Source organism: Notamacropus eugenii, chromosome 3 (assembly GCF_028372415.1).
Source record: "Notamacropus eugenii isolate mMacEug1 chromosome 3, mMacEug1.pri_v2, whole genome shotgun sequence".
NCBI classification, from domain to species: Eukaryota; Metazoa; Chordata; class Mammalia; order Diprotodontia; family Macropodidae; genus Notamacropus; species Notamacropus eugenii.
In genome coordinates, this window is record NC_092874.1 from 152,191,354 (window position 1) to 152,203,807 (window position 12,454).

The window sequence follows — 12,454 nt, forward strand, 5'->3', positions numbered from 1 at the left end:
ATATGCATTTCAGTATAATGCTTATGAAAAAGATTATTCCTACACATTTCACAATTTAGAGAAGGTTTGACTTCTGTTCCCTTCACCTGTAAATTCTCTACTTTTTCTCATATTCATAGGAGAAATATCAAGCTTCTTGTCCCTTCTTTGTGACTTTGGATAATTCACCGAACTTTTCTAAGGCTCAGCTTTCTCATCTGTTAAATGCACATAATGCTAGTTTACACAGAGTTTTTAATGAAGAAAACATTGTGTAAACCTTATTGTGTAAAGAAATGTGAATTTAAAAGAAAAAAGCGAGCCCAGCGAAAGTTTGTAAGCTTTTGAATGTTATTTTAGACATTCTTTCTAGGGTTGACTATGTTTGACATTTTATAAGAGACCTACAAGAACTAAATTCTAAACTTGCAAATCACATAAGGATTTTACAGATAGCTTTGGAATTTTATGTATTTTAACAAGTACATAGAAAAATAGCCAATGAGTTTTAGAATGGACAAGTAGTGCAAACTCTGTTTGTGAGAGTCAAGTTTGAGTGTCAAGCTATGAATTACAAACCCAGGAGAGAATCCTTAGACTCACCATAGACCTTCTTGTGGCCACCTAGTTCACAAAGGCCAACTCTGCTCTGACTAAAAGGCCAACCAATGCCAACCAAAATGCTGGCCACCATCAACAAGGAAGCCAGAAGCCAAGCAGAAAACATTTATTTCACCTTTCTACAAGAGCATGACTGTAAATAGACTTTCATTGGTTTAACTCAGGTTAGAGTTGGAATTGGTCCTGAACATGTTTCAGAATATAAGGGGTTTTGCATTAAAACATTTGTTTGATTTATTCATGTAAAATTAAGATATTTATGCATTATAATATTATATTGTGCGGTATGATAGTATATTGAAAATCATTTAGGGTGTGAAAGGGACCAAAATAATGTGTTAGAACTTGGGAACTGGACATGTGCTTTCCTTGAGAATTCCCAGGTAAGGACATTCCTTCCACCAAAGCAGGTTCTTTGCAATTTCTTTGCAAATTTGCACCTTCTTTGCAGTTTCTATCTTAATAGTTGCCTCTGTCCCTGAGAAGTTACCCATGCCAGTTAACCAATATGCACCAGAGAAGGGACTTAAAGCAATGTCTTCCTATTTTCAAGGTCAGTTTTCTATTCACTCTACCATGTTTTGTCTCCTTGTTGTGTTCATCCTTTATTGCCGAAGAAGACCATGCCATCAGAGAAATGATGACATGACTTGCACTTGACTTTGTTTTGAGTGAAGGAGGGCTGTGCAAGGTCACCAGCCTCACTTTGTCTTCATGAACCATCTGGATCCAGTGACCAGATATCCATCAGGATGATGGAGATGGCCCAAGATGCAGTGGGAGACCTTGACCCCTATATCAACATATTTAATAGCAATTAATTAAAGACAGCTTTTGGTAATTCAACAGGGAAAATAAAAAATTATCCCAAATGTCTACCCATAACAGGAAATTCAATGGAAATCCTGCCAAAATTAAAACTTTCTTTTGTTAACTCTTCTTAGCAAAAACTATCCCTTTGGAATAAACAACACGAAATAGTAAACAGAAAGATTAATCCTAAAAGTTTTTTTTTTTCAAAAGGCTTTCTTATATTGAAAAATAAATGAATGAAAAGCCTCAAGTGCTTGCCATGTATAAAACACTAGGCTAAAAGCCCTGAGGATACAAACAGAAAAGCCAGATTCCCAGCTTTCAAAACTTGAGGCAGGGATTCTGATTGAACAAGAGGAAATCTGTTTGGCAGAAATGTCTTTAACATCAAGAGTCAAATTTAGGGTGAATTAAAAGGAATACTATTCATGATTTTGCTGTTCAGTCGTTTTTCAGGCTTGTCTAACTCTTTTGTGATCCTATTTGGGGTTTTCATGGCGAAGATACTGGAGTGGTTTGCCATTTCTTTCTCTAGCTCATTTTACAGATGAGGAAACTGAGGCAAATAGTGCTAAGTGATTTGCCCAAGGTCATATAGGTAGTAAGTGTCTAAGGCCAGATTTGCACTGAGATGAGTCTTTCTGATTCAAGGCCAAGCACCCTATCCACTTCACCACCTAGCTCTACCATTGAGGATACAGGGCACTGATTTATTGTTCCTCATAACATACAATTCCAACTCTTGACTCTAGGCTATCATAAAAGTTTCCCCCTCTATTGGAATATTCTCCCTACCCATCTTTACCCCTTAGAACCACTGTCTTCCTTAAAGGCTCAGCTTTCAGTGCCACGCCTTATAAGAGATCTTTTTTTAAAAAAATTACCCCAGTTTCTTGTTATCACTATGCTGTCTTGCAGTCACTCTGTATTTATTTTGTCTGTATCATATGTATTTTTATCTATGGTGTATTGTGTCCCAGTAAAATGAAAGATGTTTGAAGGCAAAGATTGTCTTTCTTCTACTGCTTCTACTGTTTTTTGCTTCTCCTCCTCCTTCCCTTCCTCCTTCTTCTTCCTATTCCCTGCCTTTTCCTTCTTTTCCTTCTCCTCCTCCTTCTTCCTCAGTGTACTAGAGCATAGTAGATAATATACTCTTTCTTAATAAATGTCTATGGCTGTCTGAGTTCCAGCCCTGTAACTGGCAACATGGCTAAATGTACCAAGAAGGTCAGAATCGTCGATAAATATGGAACACGTTATGTTGCATCCCTCATAAGAATGGTGAAGAAAATTGAAATTAGCCAGCATGACAAGTACACCTGCTCCTTCTGTGACAAGACCAAAATGAAGAGTGCAGGCAGTGGGTATTTGGCATTGTGGATCCTGTATGAAAATAGTAGCTGGTGGAGCATGGACCTACAATACCACCTCTGCAGTCACAGTCAAATCTGCCATCAGAAGACTGAAGGAATTGAAAGACCAGTAAAATCTTCTTATCAAATATCTGTAGTCCATAGTCCAACAATAAATGGATTAATTTGTGGAATAAAAAAATCACTTTGGCTCTTAAAAAATTAAATAAATAAATATCTATGGAATTGAATTGAGACACCATAAAGCTGGAACCCTTATACTTGATTTTTAGCTTTGATTCTTACTATAGGTTCATCTCTTGAACTTCTTTGTAGTCCAGTTTCCTCATCTGAAATAGGCTAATAACATGACAGTCATCATTTTATAACTGAGTTCAGGAACTTTAAGTTAATGGCCCATGGTCACAAAGATAGTTTGTGTCAGAATAGGGACTAAAACCACTGGCTTCAAGATGAGCAGTCCCTTGCTCTTTCCATTTGACCATTCTTTCTCTGAATTTGCTTTATGAAGTGGTCCTTTGCCTTTGGGCATGTTAGTTGTAGATATTATCTAGGAAAAGAATGAAAGACAATGGCCCAATTTTAGTTACTAATCCAGAAAAGATTCCACATTTCAGAAGCTGTAGTCCTGAGATATAGAAGGTTAGAGAACATGAGTACAACTTCTTCCTTCTGTAGAAAATGGGAAGTTGGAGACAACTCCTTGTAGCACCAATGCAGTATTCACAGAGCCTGTGGTAGCTACAAATATGCTAGTACAGTTCTGAATCGCAAAATATAATAGACTCTCCATATGGAAGACAAAACCAAAACATTTATTCAAACACCAGAAAACCAAATCCATCATAGCAACAAAGAAACCTATACACAATAACAATGCAGGGGGCACTACCATTCCCAGCCTTCCCTCTGTTAGGCTTTCCACAAACCAGCCCCCTTAAACAAAAATCACAAACAAGTTCTCGTTTGTTGCTGTTAACACTTGTTGCTGCCTGTCGTCTCTTTTCCACTTCTGACTTCTCTGACTCACTTCCTGCTCTGCTTGTTCAGCAAACTCTTCCCACCACAGGCTCCATATGACTCAGACTTCCATGTGACCCAGGGTGGTTGGATGGGAAAGATGTTCCCATTTAAATTACTGTTACACTCTTTCATTTACTTCAGTTTGACTAGAACATAATTCGTCACATATCATTTCCCTTCCCATACTCTTTGAGTCCAGCCATATTGGCCACCTTGCTAGTTCCAGCACACAATGATCTGTTTCCTGTCTCCTTGCTTTTGCAATTATCATCCCCCATGTCTGGAATGTACTCCTGCTTTACTTCTATCTCTTAGACTCCCTTACTCCTTTTAAGACTTAGCTCCAAGCTAAGTCATAATGGACATGAAGCCTTCTCCAATTCCACCAACTTCACACTTTCTCCTTCCCCAAGCTACCTTGTCTTAATGTTTTGTTGTTCTTCCTGCCTCAAGTCACTCCATCTTCAGGATCAAATATGCAATCTTAGGTTTAGTTTTTTAATGGTTTTGCAACCTGTCCCCTTCCTAATTTTTCAGTTTTCATATGCTTTTTTCCCCTTCCACGTACTTTATGATCCAATGATGTTGACTTTTTGCTTTTCCTTGTACAAGATACTCCATGTCCCAATTCTGGGCCCTTTCCCTGACTGTGCCTCATCTGAAATTCTCTCCCTCCTAATTTCTGCCTCCTGGCTTTCTTCAAGTCTCAGATCATACTCCATCCATTAAAGGCCTTTTCTGTTCCCCCTCAATGCTCATGCTTCTCCTCTGAAATGAACCCCAGAATATCCCATATGTATCTTTTATGTACATAGTTGTTCGCATGTTCTCTCTTCTATTAAAAAGTAGATTTTTTGATTAAATCTAGACTGTGCTGCACATGTATATGTTTATGTATAAATATGTACATATATTTTTACGTGTACAATCCTTAAGGACAGAGATAGTTTATTTTTTTACTTTATCTCCTGGCACATATTAGGAACTTAATAAATCCTCCATTTATTGCTTGACTGATGGAATAATTATAATAATAATAGTTAGCGTTTCTATAGTGCTTACTGTGTGCCAACCACTATTTATACTTTACATTTATTATTTCATTTGATCTCACAACAGCTCTGCAAGGATAGGTGCTCATATTATCTCCATTTTACGGATGAAAAGCTGAAGCAAACAGAGGACTTGTGACTTCCCCAGAGTCAAACAGGTAGTCAGTGTGGAAGGTCAAATTTGAACTCAGGCCTTCCTGATTCAGGCTTAGCATTCTATCCACTGGGTCAATAAAATTAGAAGTTTTCATTTTCTTCAGATCTGGAGGGAAGACAAATATTTTATTTTATACAAAGAAAATTCTGTGGGACTCAGTGAAATCACAATATTTGATATTGGGATGATTCACCGATAACTTTATGTACTCTTTTTTTCAGTAAGCTGAGTGAAAATTCTTCTGTTTACATTTTCTTTAATCTGTAAGTAACAGAAGCTCCCCAGAAAGTCTGTGTTGTTTTGGCATGTTCTGCCCTGGCAAAATGAGCATGAGAATTGGAGGAATCCTAGAATATGCAGATTGTGCCCATTTTAAGTAAAACTGATACGCAGAATCTTAATTTGCAGAACATTTTTAAATTAAAGGAGTGATTTGTTGACTTACAAATGGATTCTTCATTGTAAAGAAAGTTTCCCCGAGGAGTTCCCTCAAATAATAGAGTCCCTAATTAATTTAAAATGTAGTTTTATTGGCAAGAAAGAAAACTGGATATTATTTCAATAAAGCAAAGTTGACCTGTGCAGAGATTTCTAGCCATGTGCCATAAATTATAATAAATTATGTGTCTTTTATAATTCTTTTAAAATTATTTGGACCTTTTGCAAGTGACATGCTTCATTTTACCAGTTGAAGAAATCTTTGGGTGAAATATTTAACATTCAAAGCAAATGTTACTTTAGAAATTCTTTACTTCCACCTATGTTTACTTGTAATGAGGACTTTTGAAAACGTCTGATTAAATGAATATATACAAACCACTTTTTAAATTACAATTATTTCTCTCTTTTTGGGGCTCTAATAAAGAGCAGGAGGGCAAAAATCAATATTGTTAAAGAGACATAACAAACACTATACATTTAAATTTCACATAAAGAAATTATTAACTAATACACCAAGACTATGAATAAAATTCAAGACTTTATGAAAAATATGAGGAAAATGACATCTCAAATGGTAGGCACCTATCTATCTGTCTTATAGCTATGATCACTAGTACAGTGAGGATTTATTCTGTTTGGCTGGGGGAAACACATAAAAGTTCTGTCTGTGAAAATGGTCAAACTTTATTAAGTGAAGTTTGATTTTTTGCAGCTGAGACTTGAATCTCTAAAAATAAAAAGTTGTAATGGACATTTTTGAAACATAACAAGGAAAAAAGAAAAAATCAAATTGTAATAATAATACCTTTACTTCTCCTGCATATCTCCAAATATTCATTCTAAATATTTAAAAAGTGTTTTAATGAGACTTAAATAGGGCAGCATTTTCGTAGGTTTCCAAGAGAGCTCAGAGACCATGTGGTCAGATTCCCATATGTCTTTGGATTGATTTTTAATTGCTTCCTTTTATCTTACTATTTTCTAGTTTTCTTTAGGGAAACACACTTCTAAAAAAAGTTACTTTGTGCGTATGATGTAAATTTAGAATTCATTTGTGGATCCCATTGAAGATAATAATTATTGTTTTTATCTACTGAAAACAGAACTTCAGTTCAATTCACACACTCCTTAGACCTCATGCAGATAATTGTATATAAAATTAGGCAGATTATTAGGAACTACAGTAGGACACACTGTCCACAGGAAGATAAGTGATGGAAGACAACAGAACTATAAAAAGCAGGGATAAGAACTATGAAATTGTAGTTGTTTGGTGTCACTCAATTTTGGGGCAAGGCAAATATACCCTGAAATGTGATAACCCCTGAGATATTACGAATAATGTAGAAATTCATGTTCACAATGGTGATTCCAACTTATTAGCAAAAAGTTGAATTACATTGTGTTCTTTCTTTTAAGGAAAGGAGAAAGTATGTAATACATTTAAGAAATATCTTCATCCAACATAAAATTATTTTTATGAAATATTCACTCATAGGGAAAAAGACTTGATTCCTCTACTGATTACAAAATAAATGGAACATTTTAAGAAGTATTATGAGGCTTAAAGGAGGAAATGGATGTAAAGAACTTTGCCAACCTTAAAGTGCTATAAGATGTAGTTATTTCTTCTTTCATTCATTTATTTGCGTATTGTCACTAGACCTGTAGTCGATGTATGCCTTCATTTTCTGATGCTTCTCTATTGCATTCCTGCTGATCTCAAGCAGTGTTGTAGAGGAATATATGGGTGTGCTGTTAAATGTGTAAGAAGCAGGCTCTCTAGAAAAAGAAAAAGTGTATTGCATACACTTCTACGTTTAATCTGAATTACTAACACTTTATTAATCTAGACAATCAATAAAAGAGCAAATCAGGGCCTGATTTGTAGCAATTTGAGATGTAAATGCTCAAAGTGAAAATTTAAGAATGACCCCGTCAAGCAGATGAGCGCTGTCCAGCACAGCCTCCGATGATTAAGGCATTTATGCTTCAAGAAAATATTTTGTTACTGTTTAAAGATCGTAAGATTTTACCCCCCCAAAATAATGGAGTGTAACAATTACTTTGCATTACATTTCATTAACTTGTTGAAAAGTTCTCTATTCTCAAATTAATATTCAGTCTTTCCAGCTTAGTTGGACCTGCCAGACATTGTCCTCCACTGGCATTACCTTTGAAAACCCAGAATCAACATCCTGCCATGACGAGACACAAAATTGTGCCCCCCCCAGTTAAATGTCTTGACTAACCTGTCTGAATAGAGAGAGGTTCATCACTAGATTATCCGTAAAGTGATGGGGATTTTTTGTTGTTGTTGTTGGGGTTTTTCTTCAGCTATCAAAGTTTTTAAGGAATAGATGCTGTGTCCTAAAGGGAGTCCTAGTTGCATTAGCAGAGATAATACGCCCACCAACAAAATCACAGAAACTTGAAGCACTGAAGTGATTCATTCAGTGTTTATTGAGTGCTTGCTGTGCATACAACATTGGTGGTTAAGTGCTGTGAGCTACAAAAGATGTCCCAAAAATCTTAATGCAGTTTTTTAAGCACTAAGACTTTTGGGACATTGTGTGTAAAGGTGAAAATAAGTTATAGTTCTTGACATCAAGGAGCCTTCATTTTTTCAGAAGAGCTTGGTCTCTGTCTGAAGTTAGAGAAATTTCTGGTTGATTGATGAAAAATATTGACTAGAACACAATGTGTATTACGTAGATATTCTTGGTCCTTGAGAATAGGCATTGTTTCATTCTTTGTATTGCTAACTTTGTATTGCACACAGTAGTTGCTTAATAGATGATTGTTGATTGAGGAGGAGAAAAATTATATTTTTACCTAGTATTCTCCATTTTTTTTATCAGATCTATAATTTCATTAGTATAGGGAACTCCTAGTGAGGAAATTCCCTCTACCAATGCAGATAAATACCTGCTCTGCATCTTCGTAGTCTTAGAGAGCAAGTTGGGACACTGAGAGGTAAAGTTGTGTGGCCAGGGTTACATAGCCAGTATGTGGCAGAGGCAAGATGTTCTAAGGTCTTGGTGATTCCAAGGTCTGGTCCATACCCCAGGAGCCATGCTGCCTCTCATAAAATCTTAATCAGATAATTAAACCAAATTGACAGAGACATGGATGCGTTTGCACTAGTGAAAACCTAAGGGTAATTGACAATGTGGCTAGTTAAGAGGGCTTCTGGTCAGCTACCAGAGAGACTAGTGTTCAGTCTGGACTTACTATCCTCATTAAGGATCTAAAAAAGAATCAGCAGAAAGTTAATTAAATTTTCGTAGATGTTAACTGGAAAGGTGTTGTAAAATAAATAGAGGATTAAGAGAAATTTTTTTTTTGGTGGTTTCAAGGTTTATTTAACACACAAAAAAAACCGTGCAAAACTTTTTACTCATTTTCTTCACTCCTCAGTCTAGCATTTGGATTGGTGATCTTGGTGGCTAGCTCAGCTGCTCTCTCAATAATAACTTTCCGATTCTTAGAGGAAACATTGTGAGCAGTCTCAGCACAGTAAGATTTGTTGCACATCAGAAGCACTTCTAGCTCTTTGACATTGTGCACCAAAAACTTCCTGAATCCACTTGGTAGAATGTATTTTGTCTTCTTATTGCTTCCGTAACCAATATTGGGCATCAGGATCTGGCTCTTGAATCGTCTTTGCACCCTGTTGTCAATGCCTCTTGGTTTACTCCGGTTTCTCTTGATCTTGACATATCTGTCGGACTGGTGCTGGATGAACTTCTTCGTCCTCTTCTTGACAATCTTGGGCTTCACCAGGGGCCTGAGGGCCGGCATGGCGCTGGCAAAGAGAGAGTGATCCCTCCACGACAGAAAGAGAGAGAGAAGGAAAAGAGAGAAATTTTTTTTTTTAAGTCCCTTGAGAATGTTAGTAACATAGCAGGGAAATAAAATAAAATTCAGAATGGAAATGCGAGGTTATCTAGAGGGAAAGTAATTTTAAACTCCAATATCAGATGAGATGGAATTAGAAAACAGCGATCCTGAAAGAAGCCTAGAGTGATGGTAAGCAGCAAATTAAATATGGCTTGAAATATAACCTGGCAGCAATATTACTACACTTACAGCTATATAAACTCAGGCACTGCATAATAGAGAAGATAAATAAATGCTTCTCTCAGCTGGTGAGACCATGTTGTTTTGAGTTCCTTGCTAAACTATTAGGTAATGAAAGGACCATTAGAACCTAAATAAAACTAAAAAACAAAAGACTTCTTAGAATCAAACTTCTCACACCATGAGGAAAGAAGAGTTGACTAGTGGGCCTTTTCATATATGTATATTTACAGACATATATATGTCTGTAAATATACATGCATATATGTGTCTACATCCACAAACACGTCTATATCTACACGAAGACTTTTGCTGTGTGTGTGTGTGTAAGTGTGAGAGTGGAAGAGACAGAATATGTGTATATATGTACACATCAATGAAGTCCATTGACTTGGACAAAATACAGTATATTCATGTAGGCACTCCAGTGGATTTAAGGGGTATTGAAAGATTATCCCTATCCAGAAATCTCTCCCCACCTCCAATCTGTTTGCTGTGATCCTGGGTTATTCTTACCATTAGAACCTCTCCTTTCATTTAAGTCATTGTCCCAGAAAAGCTCCACTCTAGCAAAGCACTTATTACCTGTGGAGGAAAATAGCGTCAAAATGGATTAATTTGTAAGATTACTTAGCTGTTAGCTTGTGGAAAGCAGAGCCCTGAGGGGATAGGACACAGCATAGGTGCATTTTTATATCTTCAGTGAAGGGTGTGAAAGCTGTAACTACTATCTATCTTTTTCCTTGGGTGGGGTTGGGAGACCACGGACAAAGGAAGAGTTGCTGGAGGAAGTGGGAGATATGGAGGTAAAAAGGGACCCGGCAGAGACTTTTTTCTACTTTACACTTTTTGTTGTGTATGAAACACTATATGAAAAAATTACCTTAATTACTTATTTCAATGAAGTCATATGTATTGAGGCAAAAACACTCCGTAACTAGCCTCATTCTTATCCATTAGATGGATGTTATTAGTAGCTTATTCAAGTGCCCTCTGATGAGTTCTTTATCTCAATCAGTGGGCCCATAATATGACCTGAAGAGAAGCGGGTTGTGATGGAATATCTGAACCCAGTTCTGGTTAAAATTGCAGAAGTGCTTTGTGTTATTTTTCAACTATATCCATTTAGGTCTGCCAAAGCAGACCCCAAAGAAATGAATTCCAATCAATGCATTTTATCTTTATAAAAATGTTTTGATGTCAGATATTGTCTGTTTCCTATATTACATCCAAATGGCTGCTCTTTGCAATCTGGTCCACATGTAGTTTGGGCTTCTTAGCATAGCTTACAGGGAATTAATGACTTGTTATTTATTGCTTAACCACTCTACTGAAGTGATTTATAGGGTCATGCCATGCACTGGTTCTTGCTTTGCATTCTCCGTGCTAGATGTCTCATCAATATCATTAAATGAATTCTCAGTGACACCACTCTGCTACTGTAGGTTTTGATATAAGGGATAACCGGACATAAATCAGGAATTATGTTTAATTCATAAGATGTACCAATCTCTCATGGAGGCGTGAGTTAGGTTAGGAGGTGTCACCGAGATGTTTTACAGCGCCTCCTGTGATTAAACCAAGGACCCCTTTGTATGCCTGTGCTGCTAGTGAAAATAACAAGTAGCGATATGCTTTGAGTTTTTCAAATAAATTCAATTTGTTTTTATTTATGTAGGTACAGTGAGTTTCCATTATTGCCCCACAAACTGAATATATATTTTGCAAGCACACTTAACAGTATACAGAATAGTAGTATATAGAATAGACATTGACTCATATTTTATAATTCTTGCATCCCTTTCTTGATAGAAACTTTAAGGATGAACTTCTAATAACTATAGCGTATAACATATGCAATGTGTTTTGTATATTCTAAAGTTGTACACAAGGTTAAAATGTTATCATTATAGCTTACTAACAAAACAGAAATGTGATTTTTGTGAGAAATTTTGCAAGAAATTTACCATTAATTGAGCTGATTCTAATTTAAAAAGAAAAAAAACTTGACTCATGATTTTATTTGTGCTGGGAACTTCTGATAAGGAAACTTCCTTGACTAATTCGGATTGTCTCCTGCTCTTGCATCTTCTATCATTAAAAATTGCCCCAGGGACTGATAGATTAGGTGTATTCCTAGGATTACACAGCTGGTATGTGTCAGGGGTAAGACTTCAACACAGTTCCCTCCTGACTGCCAGGCTAACTAGCTATCCATTACACCTTGCAACATCTCATGACTCAAAGAGTAATTATATTAAAAGATATATATATATCAAAATTCTTCCGAATAATAATTTAAGAATAAAGTTCTTTTATAGGTATAGTAGATTACCTTTCTTGATGGCTGGCTTCCTGAAGAACATGTTGACAGCTTCCAAGAGCAAGGTAATTTGCTTCCTTTGGAAGCAAACAGCTGTAAAGAAAAAAATAGCAATTATAATCAAGAATTATGATGATTATAATTAATAAAGGAAAATGAGTGCTTATGTTCCAATTTCATAGGAAAAAAAATAATCTCTGTTAGTGCCAAGGTACAACCTTCATTAAAAAGTGTTTTTGTCAACAAACATGCCAGGGCTATTATTATAGCTGTTGTTATCACTATCATAATTATTGATTATTCTTTGAAACAAACAATGTGCTGAGTGCTCTGTCATCCATGTAGAGGACTTGAGTTTCTTCCCAGAGGAATGGATAATCTAGACCAAGCAGCACAGCACCATAGTGCATAAGATAATGGCTGAGGTTGCTAGGTTGTCTTTCCCCATCACTTAGCTGTTGCATCCTTCTCTGATCAGCTGTATGGACTGTCAGAAAGGGAGAATGTGATATGTCTCTGATGAAGAAAATAATTCTAGCATATGCAGAAAGCTGTCAGGCATCTCTTCTCCTTGGTCTCCTGGTTTCAT

The 12,454-nt window shown here is 36.3% G+C and overlaps 1 protein-coding gene and 2 pseudogenes across 2 annotated transcripts in view; 2 read left to right on the forward strand and 1 right to left on the reverse strand.

Moving 5' to 3' along the window:
• RELN (reelin) overlaps positions 1–12,454 on the forward strand; it is a 553,318-nt gene that overhangs the window by 182,275 nt on the left and 358,589 nt on the right. The window lies entirely within an intron of this gene.
• On the forward strand, positions 1,631–4,070 carry LOC140531285 (large ribosomal subunit protein eL43-like; annotated as a pseudogene).
• On the reverse strand, positions 8,856–9,266 carry LOC140533435 (large ribosomal subunit protein eL32 pseudogene; annotated as a pseudogene).